The sequence below is a fragment of the Cebus imitator genome, unplaced genomic scaffold (genome assembly GCF_001604975.1).
Source record: "Cebus imitator isolate Cc_AM_T3 unplaced genomic scaffold, Cebus_imitator-1.0 Scaffold897, whole genome shotgun sequence".
NCBI classification, from domain to species: Eukaryota; Metazoa; Chordata; class Mammalia; order Primates; family Cebidae; genus Cebus; species Cebus imitator.
In genome coordinates this window covers 146,374-161,535 of record NW_016108212.1, presented here as the reverse complement: position 1 = coordinate 161,535, position 15,162 = coordinate 146,374, and the positions used below count along the sequence as shown (strand labels likewise).

General features: G+C 50.1%; 1 protein-coding gene across 1 annotated transcript in view; it reads left to right on the top strand.

Annotated features, from left to right (window-relative positions):
- The window catches only part of LOC108298158 (kinase suppressor of Ras 1-like), a 176,880-nt gene that overhangs the window by 42,589 nt on the left and 119,129 nt on the right, over positions 1-15,162 (top strand).

The window sequence follows — 15,162 nt, the reverse complement described above, 5'->3', positions numbered from 1 at the left end:
TTCACTCCTCTTATCGTGGGACCAGCTGTCCCAGTGACTTTCACTTCTCAGTGCTGCAGTGCTTTCTGGAAAATATCCTAGGACAAAGATAGTGCCCAAATGTGGCTGCATTAATTACTGTAAATCCCATAATGAAGAAGACATCTCCTTCTAGCCCCCTTTCAGTCCTTGAATGGCCTCAAGGAGAAAGTCTGAATGTGACCTCCCTTTCTAAAAAGCAAGGAGTGGGACTAGGAGGAAACAGGCCCCAGGATCTGGCCTTCTGCAGGCAGTGGGACCCCAAAGATAAAATAGCGTTGTTTTGTTTCAGTTATGTTTGTTTTTATGGAAATCTTCTGTGTGGCATGGATACTGGTGTCTCCTTTATGGTAATGACATAGTTTCTTTTTTAAAAAGTGAGTAGATTTGAGAGAAAATATTAAATAATAGTACTGGTGGCATATGCCAGACGTGATGAGCAGCCCACGTTTGAGAAGCCCTGCTAGGCTGCAGCAACACATGTGCAGCGAGGAGGGCCGGCAGTATTGGTGAGGAAGCAACAAGAGTGACTGAGAAGGAGAGAGATCTTTCTGGAAAGGCTGGTGGAGTCAGCACATGCACAGCAAGACTGTCAGGGTGGCAGTTTCTTTCTGGGATGGGCAGGCAGGTTTGTACAGGTTTTGCTGCAAAGATGAGGAGTGTGCGTGCGTGCATGCTGCTTTTTCCTTCAGTAGCAGTAATATTTTGCCCTTAAAAATGCCTCTTGAGGCTGGGCGCGGTGGCTCACTCCTGTAATTCCAGCAATTTGGGAGGCTGAGGCGGGCGGATCACGAGGTCGGGAGTTTGAGACTGGCCTGGCCAACATTGTGAAACCCCGTCTCCACTAAAAATACAAAAAATTAGCTGCGTGTGGTGGCGGGCTTCTGTAAACCCAGCTATTCAGGAGGCTGAGGCAGGAGAATGGCTTGAACCTGGGAGGCGAAGGTTGCGGTGACGTGAGATCATGCCACTGTGCTCCACTCTGAGAATCCAGCTTGGCCAATAGGACGAGACTCAGTCTCAAAAAAAAAAAAAAGCCTCTTGACAAACCAACTCTACTTACCTACCACCTGGTGTGACAATTCTATTTAGGTGATTTCAGCCACAGGGAAACAGCCCAGGAGTTTCCAAGGAAAAAGCCCAATTGGCAAAATCTCCTTTTCAAACTGTCCTACTTTCCAAACAGTCCAGTGACTCTCAAACTTTTGTCATTGTCAGCATCACTTGGGGAAGCTGGTAGAAGACAGAGGACCCGCCCTGCCGCACCAAGCCAGGCCTCTGTGCTCTGTCTCTCCCAGGGTGATCCCCATAACACTAGTGCTTGCGACCGTGGCTCAGGTTGTGGGTCCCAGCCCGAGCTGCCCATTAGAATCACCTGGAGACTGTTAAAGCGATTGAGGCCTGGACCCCACCCTAGAGAAGCCCCACTGGAATCTTGGGGTGGGGCCTGGGCATTGGAATTTTTAAAATGCACGCCAGGTGATGTGGTTGGGTGGGCAGGTGGAGACCTACTTGCCTTGATGGAGACTCTTAGGGAAACTTGAACGAACGTGTGGGAATGCTTTGAGGAAGAAGCAAAGGGCAGCATGAAGCACTGAAAGAAATGAGTGTGGCTGCAGTGGAAACCTCAGATCTGAGTTAGGTTTAGAGGACTTAACGAAAAAATGGAGTCAGGAGGAGAGTAAACCAGGGTGAGTGGGAGAGCAGCACCGGCCTGTTAGTTCTAGAGCAGGACCAGGAGGGTTAACAGCTTCAAGATATGCCAAGGGCATCAGAAGGGCTCTTGAAGATTTGTTCAGAGCAAGAGGAGCAAGAGTGCAGTCAGCCTGAGGCAGAAGCCAAGCAGTGCACCATTGACTCAGAGAGCTGGAGGGAAGCAGTGCCTCTCTGTTTTCTTTTGGGCCTCTGGGCAGCAAGCGTAACCCAAGCAGGACTAAGAGGGAACTGAGGCAGAGACCACAGGCTGCTTTAAATGAGGTCCATCCCCCAGGACTTATTTTCCTGGGCACTTGGGAACCTGGTTATTACATCACAGGATGGTTTATCGGTCAATTTAAGGAGCTAAGAAGGGAGATCAAGGCATTGGACAACTGGAGGTGGCAAAAATTATCCCAGCTTTTGGGAAGTTAGGAAAATGTAAATTCCAGGAACTATAGTCCACTGAGGCTGTGCCTCATTTCTAAGAAATTTCCAGAAAGCATAAGATTAAAGCAGTTGCTTTGTGAGCACATGTTGAGCCCAGTCTGGGTCAACGTGATGGCCCCTTCCTATTTTCAGAACAAGGCATGCCAGGCTAGCCAGGCCTGCTCTGGTGGAGGGCAGGCAGCCGGCCCTTGGCAAAGCTTTTGTCAAGGCACTCATAATGCTGTCTTCATGCGCTCCCCACAGTGAAGTTGGCTCTGGCTTTCAGGTAGGCATGCAGTCATGTGTTAGTGAAAATCCTGTGGAGAGACGGGGACTGAATGAACTATTATGTGTCAGAGTTTAAAATTCATCAGCCACCACCAGAGCAGAGGGGGACCCTGAAGGGGTGTGCGAGGCCTTCTCTTTGGAAGGGTATCAAAGAGTTTTCTGCAAAGTACTGATTGTGTCAAGCACACTGTTCATTTGAGTGCCTGTTACCTGAGTGCTGGCCCAGGAAGACTGGGGTGGCGGTTGCAGGATGGAGTCGCCTGCCGCATCTGCACCAGTGCTGCTCTCATCTTGAGAGCAGGCCCATGTCACATAGGAGAAGGCACCTTCGACCTTTCCTATTCTGCATCATGGCATTATCTTGTATAAAGGCACGTTTGCTGAAGACCCAGGTCTAGGGAAGCTGCGCCAGGATGGGAGACCAGCCAGCTTATAAAGAGTACAGGGGTCAGTGGGACAGAGGAGGTTCTGAGCAATGCAGTGGGTGTAAAGCTTTGCACCCGGTCAGAAGCTCCTAGAAGTGAAACCCTTGAAGCCTTCCGTTGAGCATTAGGATCCAAAGTGGCCCTCATGATCTCTAAGATGATGAAAACTGGTATTAGAAGTGATGTTCCCAAGGCCACCCAGCTGCTAAGTGGTAGCTGTGCAAGTACTGATGGGATAGTGTAGGTTTGATGATGTAAAAAGACATGTTTCAGTTGCTGTCATGCTCCAGAAGGCTCTGTGGAGGTGTGGCAGCCAGCGAGGACAAGGACATCTCGGGTCATAGCAATAGAAGTTTGATGCTTAGCCTGGACCAGCCAGGCCTCATTGAGATGTTCATGTTCTGTCCTGGGTACTACATTTTATTTATTTATTTATTTATTTATTTTTGAGACGGAGTTTCGCTCTTGTTACCCAGGATGGGGTGCAATGGCGCGATCTCGGCTCACTGCAACCTCCGCCTCCTGGGTTCAGGCAATTCTCCTGCCTCAGCCTCCTGAGTAGCTGGGATTACAGGCACACGCCACCATGCCCAGCTGATTTTTTGTATTTTTAGTAGAGACGGGGTTTCACCATGTTGACCAGGATGGTCTCGATTTCTTGACCTCGTGATCCACCCGCCTCGGCCTCCCAAAGTGCTGGGATTACAGGCTTGAGCCACCGCGCCTGACCTACATTTTATTTTTAACTTATTTGGTTAAATTAGAAACTAGAGTTGATTTGGAAGAATATTTTAAAGTTCTAAAAGTAGCATTATGACAACTGAAAATTTGGGAAAAATTGGATACACATTGGAAGAGATGTTGACAAACCCGTGGGTCATTGGGGTGCAGCGGTATGAGAAATGGGAGGAGGTGTGTGGAGGGAGGATGGCACTCGCCACCTCCAGGGATCGGGGCCCTCTGCGAGGAGGGGAGCAAAGAGTGCTGCCGGGTCTGGACCCTGACTCTGCCAGGCCTGGCACCAGCCTCTTTACATGGGTTGACTCTAAATCCTTGGCTTTAACAGGAGATCAAGCTTACGTGAAGCGCCAGGATATAGGATTCATACCGAAGGGTATGAAAGTTATGATAATGACAATGGCTGTTTTCAAGCCCATCCTACGTGTTAGGCATTGTGCTAGGTTGCATGAGCTCCAGGATACAGACTTCAGACCAAAGGCTGTGGAGGTCTGTAATAGTAATTGCTGATGTTTATCAAGCCGGGAGCCCTTCACTTTGTGCTAAACTCCTTTCATACATTGTTTCATTTAATCCTCATTGCAGCCCCAAGAGGAAGTATTTAGGCTTGTGGTTGCTTTAGAGGCAGAACCTTGACCAAGGCTATAAATTAGGTCATCAGGAATTGTCATAATTTTATTTTCTTTTTGCTCTTGTCACCCAGACTGGAGTGCAGTGGCCGTGATCTCGGCTCACTGCAACCTTCACCTCCCGATTCAAGTGATTCTCCTGCCTCAGCCTCCTGAGTAGCTGGGATTACAGGCGTGCACCACCATGCCCAGCTAATTTTTGTATTTCTAGTAGAGGTGGGGTTTTCACCATGTAGGCCAGTCTGGTCTTGAAAAGATCAAAGGATCTGTCCACCTCAGCTCCCAAAGTGCTGGGATTACAGGCATGAACCACTGAACCTGGCTTGTCATAATTTTCATCACAGTGATCGCTGTTCCAGGTGCTGCTACTTTGCATACATTGTCATTAGTCCTCATAACTCGATGGAGATTTAGGGAACATTTTGAGGTGAAGAAATTGAGAGTCAGGTGGGCTGCTGTAGCAGAGCATGCAGACTTTGCACAAATTACTAAAAGTTGTCCCTCAAGTGGACCGGGTACTGGGCTTGGTGGAGTTTGTGGGCTGGTTTCATGCCTCCACGACTGCCTCCTCCTTTGGTGCCTTAGCCCAGGGCTCAGACTGCTCAACCACAGGTGATGGCCCTGAAGGATGAGTGAGACTGAGAACTTGGCAGAGCTGTTCAGCTAGGAAGTGGCAGGGCTGGAATTCCAAGCCAGGTCTGCTGATTCTGGAATCGCTGGTTGTAAACCAGTGTGGAGGGGAAAAAGCTTGTATGCCTGTCAGAACTCCCCGGTTTGGCCTGGACCATCCTAAGGTTTGTCTTTGGAAGGTGGCTGTCTGTCAACACAAGAGGAATCCTCCAGTGCGTGGAGGGAGAGAGAGCTTGGTGACCCTGAAGTACCGCCTCCCAGATTCTGAGAGCCTGTGTTCCAGGTGAGGCCATCTGTCAAAACTTAATGTCTTAAAATCTGCCATTATTTCTGTACAGCCTTTTCCTTTTGCTAATTTAAAATCAACTCCATCCTCTCCTCCCACGCGCTAGCCCTTGGTGAAAAGGCAGAGGCCAGCCTCAAGCCACGTGCAGCCTCACAAGTGGTCATTGTAGGCTTGTGGGTGACCTGGTCCCTTGTCAGGAGCCCTCCTCTGGGGCAGGCGCTGGTTTTTCATCTTTCTCTGCTTGCCCACACTTGAGCATCAGCACATTCCAGAACCTACCTCAACTATAATCATAGCACAGATGTTGTTTGACTTCCGTTGTTGGGGGCTGGGGTACAAATGGCAAGAATTCTGCAGCAGCCTTCCAGCCTTGGATTCCTGTCTGGGGCCAGGATGACCTTGGGCCGAGCGAGTGGCTCCCGGGACTCTCTGAAAAAGAAATCTCTGCCTGGCTGTTCGCGTCACTTCTCATGGACGGTAATGCTAGCAGCTGCGTTGATGGTAACAGTCACACAGTGAGTTCCAGTTACGGACAGGCAATGTCTCTGCTGGCTCACCCTTACCATTTACCATGTGCCTGGGCTGAGTGCCTTATAGGCATTTGCCTGTTGAATCCTCACAATGACCCTTTGAGGTGGGTACCTGTATTCTTATATTGCAGAGGAGAAAACTGTCTCTTATGAGACTTCTAAGTAAGAAATTTTGAGGGAGGAGTATGGTGTTATCATTTTCTTTGCTCTTTTACTTAAGTCTAAAGCAGAGGTTCTCAACTAGAGGTAATTTTTGTCCCCCAGGGACATTTGGCAATGTCTGGAGACATTTTTGGTTTTCACAGTTTGGAGAGGGAGTTTGCCCCCGGTGTCTCATGGGTAAAGGTCAGGGATGCTGTGATGGACAGGACCTCCTGCAACAAAGAAGTATCTGTACCCAGATGTTAATAGTGCAAGGTTGAGATTCTCTGATCTAGGCTGGGTGGCTCCTGCCTGTAATCCCAGCACTTTGGGAGGCCGAAGTGGATGGATCGCTTGAGGTCAGAAGTTCAAGATTCTCTAATCTAAAGAGAAGATGAAATAGTATTCAGCCTTTTGTCCAGTTTCATATCATCACCTTCTGCTCCAACCCTGCTTGTGGTCATTGGTGTGGTTCCCTTCGATTTCTGGTTGTCTTTCTACTGAGCGTGTGGAGCGTTGCACTCTCCCACCTTCTTCAGTTAGGTGTGGATGTGTGACTTGTTGTGGCCAGTGAACTGTGAGCAGGAAGAAACATGACATTAAAGCGGGGGAACCTTTAGTGCTCATGTGATTTGCCACGCTCCTTCCTCCTACCCTCTCGAGCACCTAGATGGTGGAGGTGCCATCAGCCTAGTCCTGGCATAGGGAGGTGAGGGTCGGAAATCCTGGTTGACTCATGGTGAACATGTAATAGGAATGAGATGTAACCTCTGTTGTTGAAATTACTGGGATTTGGGAGTTGTTACTACAGCAGAGCCTGTGCAATCCTGACAGATGTACTCCAAGAAGAACAACAACAAGAAGTTGGCATTGGGATTAGGCAGGTGGATATCGGGTTACAGGTGATTGCTGGGTACTGTGGATAAAGCCCAAGCATGCTGTATTTTATGGATCGCTTCCCATAGTGAAGATGTTGTGCTTGGGCCCATGGGAAGTAGAGACATTGGTAGGTTGCTTCATAAAAGAAATGGAAGGGAGTTTGAAAGATCAGTCTCTGAGGCCTGGAGAGGTTTATTGACTTACCCAAACATCGGTGAAGGCCCCTGCTGGGATCCAGCAGCTGTGCCCAGCCTGGCTCTGTGAGGCCGGGCTGCAATCAGCCAGCCATTCTTACCCACCTCAGTCAGCGGTTTCAACTTGGTTGCAAGTCTGTGTGAATGTTTCCAGGGCGAAGTCGACCTTCCCAGGGCCTCTCACAGGCTGTGGCACAGTCATGTTTGTTGAGTGAGTTGGAAGTTGGGGGAGAAGGCAGACAGTGAGCAGTGCCACGATGGGGTGCAGCTGGGGGGTTTGAGGTTCCCGGGGAAGAGATGACCTGAGAGGGCCAACAAGGGACCCTGGAGCCTGTTTGAAGGGTGGGTACAGACTGGGATGGGGCCTGGGCAGGGAGAAGGACTGGTAATTTCTCACTTCTCTCTGGGTTTTAGATGGGCAGGAAGTACTGCAGTCCTGAGGGACTCTGGAGGGTGGGGGTGTCCTCCCTGAGAGGACAGCCCTGCTGCCATCTGCCTGAGCAGATGCTGCCTTACCTGAGTAGCACGTGCCCTTGGGAGGGGTGCTCCTTTGCAGGAAGTGTGCTGAAGGCCCTTGAATTATGCTCATCTCCCTCAGCAGCTTGGGGAATGATCATTTAGTGCCAGGCACAGGCTTATCTTGGCCCAGAGCCAGAGCTGTTCCAGCAGCACACAGTCAGCTTGACTCACTCCTAGGTGCCTCAGTGTTCCTGTCTATAAAATGGTGCAATCTGGAAAGCTCTGCCTACCTGTCTTCCACCAAGATTAGCATTTGGGAGGGCTCTGTCCCATAAAGCCAGGGCAGATGCCCTTATGGGTCAGAAAGGGATGGTTCAGGTTTCAGGGAACTCTTACCTGGTGGGGGATTGGGACAGAGCCTGGGGCAGATCTGATAGCACCTGTGGAATCAGTACCTGCCAGCTGTGGCCACAGGCTATGACTCTTCAGGAGGATAGCTCGTTTGAATCCTCTGGGAGCTGACTGGCGGGAGGGATCTGTTCTCTCATCTTCTGGTTTTGGGTACTCCCAGACTGAGGGGTCGATCTGAACTCATCGTGGGCTCTAGAGAGCAGCCTGTATGCCCCTGAGATGGCTATCCCCTGGTGTCTACAGGCCTGCCTGTGCATGCTTGCTGTGACTCTGCCCTGTCCCCGTCCTCGTTAACCCAGGAGGGATTGGTTCTTCCTCCAAGAAGGTGCCTGCCTGCAGTCTCCACCTGAGCTGGGTGACTCAGATGCAGGCAGCAGAGGTTTGTTATCATTGCTCTGAGAGAGGCAATACAGCAGACAGCCCTGCTCTGGAGCAAGACTGCATGGGTTTGAATCCCAGACTTGCCACTCCCTGGCCGCGTCTTGAACAAGCTGCTGATCTCCCAGTGATTCAGTTGCCTTATCAGTAAAATGGGGATGGTAGCAGTATCTCCCTCAGTAGAGTTAGCGTGTGTCTTAAATAAGTTAGCGTAATTACCATATGCAGAATGCTTATACCAGGGCCGGCATATCAAAAACATGCTTGCTGTTAATGTAATATTTTTGTGGATGTTTCTCCCATTTTGTGCCAGGTATTGGTGTTACCAAGGGGTTGCTGTCAGCCATGCCTCTGCTCCGTGTTGTGTTTTGACAGAACAGTGGATGTGTTTTCAATCTTATTTGAAGCACCGTGGTTCTAGTCTCAGCCCGCCCGCTGTGGGCGAGCCCGGGGCATTGGACCTCAGGGGTGACCAGGATGGCTTGTGCATATGACGCTCTTGGTACTTCTCTCCTTTTTTCTTTTCCTAGAAGATGGTCTTTAAAAAACGATGCATTGCATACATAGCATAAGAATGTAGAAACAATTGGTTGAGACACCCCTCCCCAATCAAACTTTTCATGTTTTATGCTCCCTCCTTGTCGGCAGACAGATATGTATCTAGTTCACCTCTTCTGCCCCAAAAACACCCTGGGAAGGCAATAGTGTAGTAATAAGCTGGGATTTGGGTTTTGGAGTCTGGGGGCTTTGGCTCAATGTGGCCTTGGCCCCTTGCTGGCTGGGCCGTCTTGCTTAAGAGAGCTTTGCTTAGAGGAACCTCACCCTCACTTTCTCTCGTAGCATGGGAATAATACTATCCTAACTCATGACTCTGTTGCAATAATTATAAGAGGTAGTATAGGTAAAAATTCTTGCTTGATGTGGTTGTTTGATAAGGCATAGTTTTTATTATTTGTTGTAGATGTTCACTGTGGAGTTAAGGACTGCCTGACACTTGATTGTATGGATATAGTTGGATTTGTCCAGAATGTGTCTGCAGTTCCACATTTTGGTGATTTCCAAAAAATTTCTTCTTGATTGTCTCTGGAGAGAGTAGACTTAGGGGCTGGTAGCTGGGAGTCCCCTGGAGTCCCCCCTTTGCAGTTGGTTACTTGGTGTTCTTGGGGGTTTGTCCAGCCTTTATCTGCTGTCTCCACCCCCTAGCCCCTACCCCCAGGCCGCATTGTTCTGTGGTCTGAGTGTTGGTTCAGCTCTCTGGGGGATGATGCTTTGGGCTCTGCAGGTGCTATGGGTCATGGAAACCCCCCAGCCCTGCCCAACCCCTAGGAGGACAGAGGGGAAAGCTTTTTCATAGCCTGACAAACAGGTATTTCCTGTCAGCCTCCAGCTGTCAGAGAGATCAGTCCCTCTGGTAATTCAGAGAAGAGCCCCACCCATGCCAGCCTCCCACCCCCGAAATCCCAGGATCTGATGAAAAAGGACATCTGCACTGTCTAGTAGAACTTTCTGCAATAACTGAAAGTTCATTCTGCTTTTTCAGGGCGGCAGCCACCAGCCACATGTGGCTACTCAGCACCGAGGCTGTGGCTAGTCTGAGTCGGGGTGTGCACTGTAAAAGTGCTTGATGGATTCAGAAGACCATATGAACAAAGGAATGTAAAAGATCTCTTTAATGTTTTATATTGATTTTGTAATTTTATGTGATTATGTGTTGAAGTGATTTTTGGGGTATAAATAAAATACAATCATTAAAATCTTTTTTTTTTGAGACAGAGTTTCGCTCCTGTTGCCCAGGCTGGAGTGCAATGGCGCAATCTTGGCTCACCGCAACCCGCCGCCTGGATTCAAGCAATTCTCCTCCCTCAGCTTCCTGAGGCTGGGAGTAGCTGGGATTACAGGCATGCACCACCACACCCAGCTAATTTGTATTTTTAGTAGACACGGGGTTTCTCCATGTTGGCCAGGCTGGTCTCAAGCTCCCAACCTCAGGTGATCAGCCTGCCTTGGCCTCCTAAAGTGCTGGGATTATAGGCGTGGGCTACCGCGCCTGACCCTTGTTTGGCTTTTAATATGGCTACTAGAACATGCCAAGTACATGTCTTGGATAGTCTTGTACTAGAGAGTGTAGCCTGGCAGCTGCTGTCCTGCCCTAGAAAGGGCTGTCTTGGCTTCAGCGGGGAGAAGTGAAACCCACCTGGGCACTTCCCTAATCTACCACGTGCTTCCAGTCTCCTGCTCCCCAGCCTGCCACCTTGGTTACAAAGGAGCAAGTGACTTGGGCAGTGTTCACTGTGGCAGCCACTCTGGTAATACATTACTCTGGGGTGGGGTCAGCAAGTTAGGTTACTGAGGGAGCTTCTGTTGGGGTAGAGTGGCTCATTAGGGTGCATGGACATGGGCTTGAGCGTGTGTAACTGGACAGAGGAGGTCATGAGCCCTGCATGAAATCCTGGCTCTGGGCAGTAGAATAATGGCTACCATGGACTGGGTGCCTATGGCCTGCCAAGCTCTATGCTGGGAATGTTTATCATCCTTCTGAATCCTCCCACTGGGCTGGAAGGTGCCGTGATGCCCATTTTGCAGATGAGGATGATTGAGGGCCTAAGTTGTAGCATACTGGCCTGGAGTCCTGCTATTTGTAAATGGAAGGAGCTTGTAGTGAAGCCTCCCTCTGATTCAAGGTCATGCTGTTTGCCTCACATCCCTCCTGTCTGGGCTTAGCGCCTCTTCTCTCCAACCCTTAGTTTCCAGATGAAAACAAAGGGGACTGGCCACTTGCTCACAGGAGGTGCAGCTAGGGCAGAGACAAGCACAGGTTTGAGACTCAGCCTGTCTTCGCTGGGCCCCTCTTTCTTAGGTTTGGGCCTGAATTTTTTTTTTTTTTTTTTTTTGAAACGGAGTCTCGCTCTGTTGCCCAGGCTGGAGTGCAATGGCATGATCTTGGCTCACTGCAACCTCTGCCTCCCAGGTTCAAGCAATTCTCCTACCTCAGCCCCTCGAGTAGCTGGGATTACAGGCATGCACCACCCCACCTGGCTATTTTTTCTGTATTTTTAGTAGAGACGGGGTTTCACCACTTGGCCAGGCTGGTCTCAAACTCCTGACTTTTGATCTGCCCGCCTCAGCCTCCCAAAGTGCTGGGATTACAGGCGTGAGCCACCGCGCCTGGCCTTTTTTTTGAGGTAGAGTCTTGCTCTGTTGCCCAGGCTGGAGCGCAATGGTGTGATCTCGGCTCGATGCAACCTCCGCCTCCTGGGTTCAAGCGATTCTTCTGCTTCAGCCTCCCAAGTAGCTGGGATTACAGGTGCCTGCCACCATACCTGGCTAACTTTGTGTGTTTTTAGTAGAGATGGGGTTTCAGAAGATTGTCCAGGCTGGTTTTGAACTCTTGACCTCAGGTGATCCACCTGCCTTAGCCTCCCAAAGTGCTGGGATTACAGGCATGAGCCACTATGCCTGGCCTGGGCCTGAATTTTGAAAAGACCTGGCAGAGAAGCCAGGTACAGTGGGGTTGGGCAGCCGGGCCTGATGCTTCAGTAGACCCTCTGCAGAGTGAGCTGGGAAAGCACAGTTTGCTACACTCCAGGCATTTTTCTGCAACCCTGCTTCCTTGGCCAAGTGGCTGTAATACCAAATAAATATTAAAGAAGCCAGAGTAGGCTGGGTTCAGTGGCTCATGCCTGTAATCCTAGCACTTCAGGAGGTTGAGTCAGGAGGATCTTTTGAACCCAGGAGTTTGAGGCTAGCCTGGGCATCATAGGGAGACTTTGTCTGTATTTAAAACAAAAACAAACTAGCTGGGTATGGTGGTGCATGCTTATAGTCCCAGGGAGGCTGAGGTTGGAGGATTGCTTGAGCCCAGGAACTTGAGGCTGCAATGAGTTATGATTGTGCCATTGCACTCCAGCCTGGGCAACAGAACATGACCCTGTCTAAAAAAAAAGGCAGAGCCCTTCATTGTGTGTGAAGGAGTGCATTGGGAGAGCAGCGGGAATACCCAGCCTTGACTTTAACCTCCTTACCTAAGGGTGGCAGACTTGGCTCAGAGGTAGTGGAGTTCATCACATAATCTTAGTTTTGGGGGTCTGAGGAGGGTAGTACTCTAAGTGCCAGCGCCTCCCCTTGTCCCTCCTCTTTGCACTCAGGGGAACTGGGGAATCTCTGTCTCCATACAAGTTCACCCAGCCGCTGCCTCAAAGCTTCCTGCACCTTGCCCGGAGAGAACCTTTCTGGTTTTCCTTTTTCCTGTGGACTTCTGATTCTTTCTTCTGAGGGCTGTGAGTTGTGATAGAACCAAGACTCTTGGAAAAGCATCCTGATTAGCCTGGGAAGGTGGCGGGGCTGCCCCACCAGGGCTTCTCCTGACCACGGTTATTCCAGCAACCTCTGGTGCATCACTTCCCCTCAGTGAGCTTCAGTTTTCCTCATCTCTAAAAGCGGAGTGTTGGTGGTGAGCAAACAGTTGCTGAAGAGTTGTGAGGACCTAGTGAGTACACGTAAAAGGACTTGCTCGCCAGTAAAGCATGTGGTACCAGCATGAGTGGTCCTTTTGTGCAGCTGAATGGACGTTTTTCAGACACGATGGAATTGGAAAGAGTGTGGGACTAGAGAAGTCCTAACACCGGAAGAGCTGAGTCCTTAGCTTAGGGTAGTTTAGGTAACTTAACCTCCCCAAGCCTCAGTGTCGTCGTCTGTGAAATGGGGCGTTTGAGGGGATTTGAGTGAGGCTGTAGTGCCGTCTATTCAGAGCAGATGCTCTGTTGCTGGCTCATTTTTCCAAGTGCATGGGTTGGGGGTATGATATGCTTAGCAGAAGGCTACCAAGAATGCTTATCTAGCGTCTTTTAAAAGTGTACAGATATCATTTCCTGGCTCAGTTCTCTGCAGCAAATGCACTTTAATCTTCCTCTGAACATCCCGCAGTGCCTGCCAGGGATACTTCTGAGCCAAAGTTACCTCAGTGTGGAGCACCACACCCCCCAGGAGCCAAGCAGCTTGTTTCCCATGCCTTGATTCTCACAGCTGTCTTGACAGCAGGGAGGAGGCCATTATCCCCATCTGGGAAGACAGAGTCTCAGAATGTGGGGATGAGCCTACCTGTGCATACTCCACGTAGCTCTTGGAAAAACAATCTGGAAGCTCTAAAAAAACACCTTTGCTGTTTACTTCTTTCCTGGAAAAGAAGTGAGAAGGGTGAGGATTTTCCTGGCTAGAGATCCTAGTGCATGTTGCTCTTGCAGAATGTTTGGCTGTGAAGAGGTAGGCCAAGAAACGTGCGGACAGCGGTTGGGGCTGGAACCCTGGCAGGCGGCTAACTGGACTGTCATGACATCTCAGAGCCAAAAGCCTCTTACCGGTCTTCCAGTCTGAGCGCTCTGGAGGTGCCCTCGCTCATAGGATCAGGGAGGTGGAAGGCCAGCAGGGTGCGGAGGATGCATCAAGGGCTGTCTGTACTTGGCTGGGAAGAAACTGAACGGTGCCAGTGGGTGGGGAGGGGGAGCATCATTGGTCACTTGGGGTCTGGAACTGAGAAAGACAGGGCAACAGCCTGCTCTCTGGAGCAGTTAGGCCCCACTCAGGAGGGGCCGCTGGAGTGTTGGGCCGTTTCCTGCAGGACCTGGGGCGAGGTGGGAGTGGGGTGCTTCTGGGGTGGCAGGGCTGGGCTGTGGCTCCTTGGTTGAGGTATCTCCATAGGGAGAATGTGTGATTTAAAGGCAGCTTGGTCAGCTTAGGAAATGGAGGTTCCTGAGGCCAACATTGGCAGTGCCCAAGCAGGGCTGCCCCAGGGAGAGGGCACTCAAGGCCAGACTCCTCTGTATCCTGTCTCACCAGCGAGACCGTTGCTGTGATGTGCCCCAGGCATCCAGGTTTGTTTGCTCCCTGCCACACGTGGCAGTTCTTTTTTTTTTGAGATGGAGTTTCACTCTTGTTGGAGTGCAAGAGGCTGGAGTGCAGTGTCATGATCTCAGCTCACCGCAATCTCTGCCTCCCGGGTTCAAACGATTCTCCTGCGTCAGCCTCCTGAGTAGCTGGGATTACAGGCATGCGCCACCATGCCTGGCTAATTTTGTATTTTTTAGTAGAGACGGGGTTTCTCCATGTTGGTCAGGCTGGTCTCAAACTCCTAACCTCAGGTGATCCTCCTGCCTTGGCTTCCCAAAGTGCTGGAATTACAGGTGTGAGCCACCACGCCCAGCCTTGGCAATTCTTAAAACTAGTTTTTGGTGTTAGTAAAGCACACCCGACAAACATCTGCTTAAGTATAAGCTTGCTCACCAGGGAGAATACACTGAGTGATGTGGACTTTCTAGGATAGTCGAACCCAAGTGGCTCTGTGCAACTGATAGCAGTCATGTGTATGCTAAGTTAGCTTGAGCCGACTCTTCAGGGCTGGAGTAGAGCAGATCCTGAACCCCTTGTCCCCTTATCAAGGTCCTGAGGTGCCTCTAGCCTTTGCTTTGATGACCCCAGCAAAACTCCCTGGTCTTTCTCCCTGTAGTGACGACTTTTGTGCTTTCTGAGCTAGATTAGGTTTCCATCACTAATCTGTGGAGAAAATGTTTATATCCCAAGCCATTTCCTCCTTCAGAGCAGCTTATGATTTTGGCTTGGAAAATAGAGATGAATATACTTGAAGCATCCAGGGAAGGATGAATTGATGTACCCCAGCCAGTTTCCACGACACATAAATGTATTTCTTTTCTGAAGAGGAGGATGCCAGGCATCCTAGAGGGGTGATAAGGTGGCGTAAAATTCAGGCTCAATTAAGATGTATTGAGAATGCCCAGGTGCAGTGGCTCACTCCTGTAATCCCAGCACTTTGGGAGGCCAAGGCTGGTGGATCACCTGAGGTCAGGAGTTCAAGACCAGCCTGGCCAACATGGCAAAACCTTGTCTCTACAAAAATACAAAAATTAGCTGAATGTGGTGGTGTGTGCCTGTAATGCCAGCTACTCAGGAGGCTGAGGCAGGAGAATCGCTTGAACCCTGGAGGTGGAGGTTACAGTGAGCTGAGATTGCTCCACTGCACTC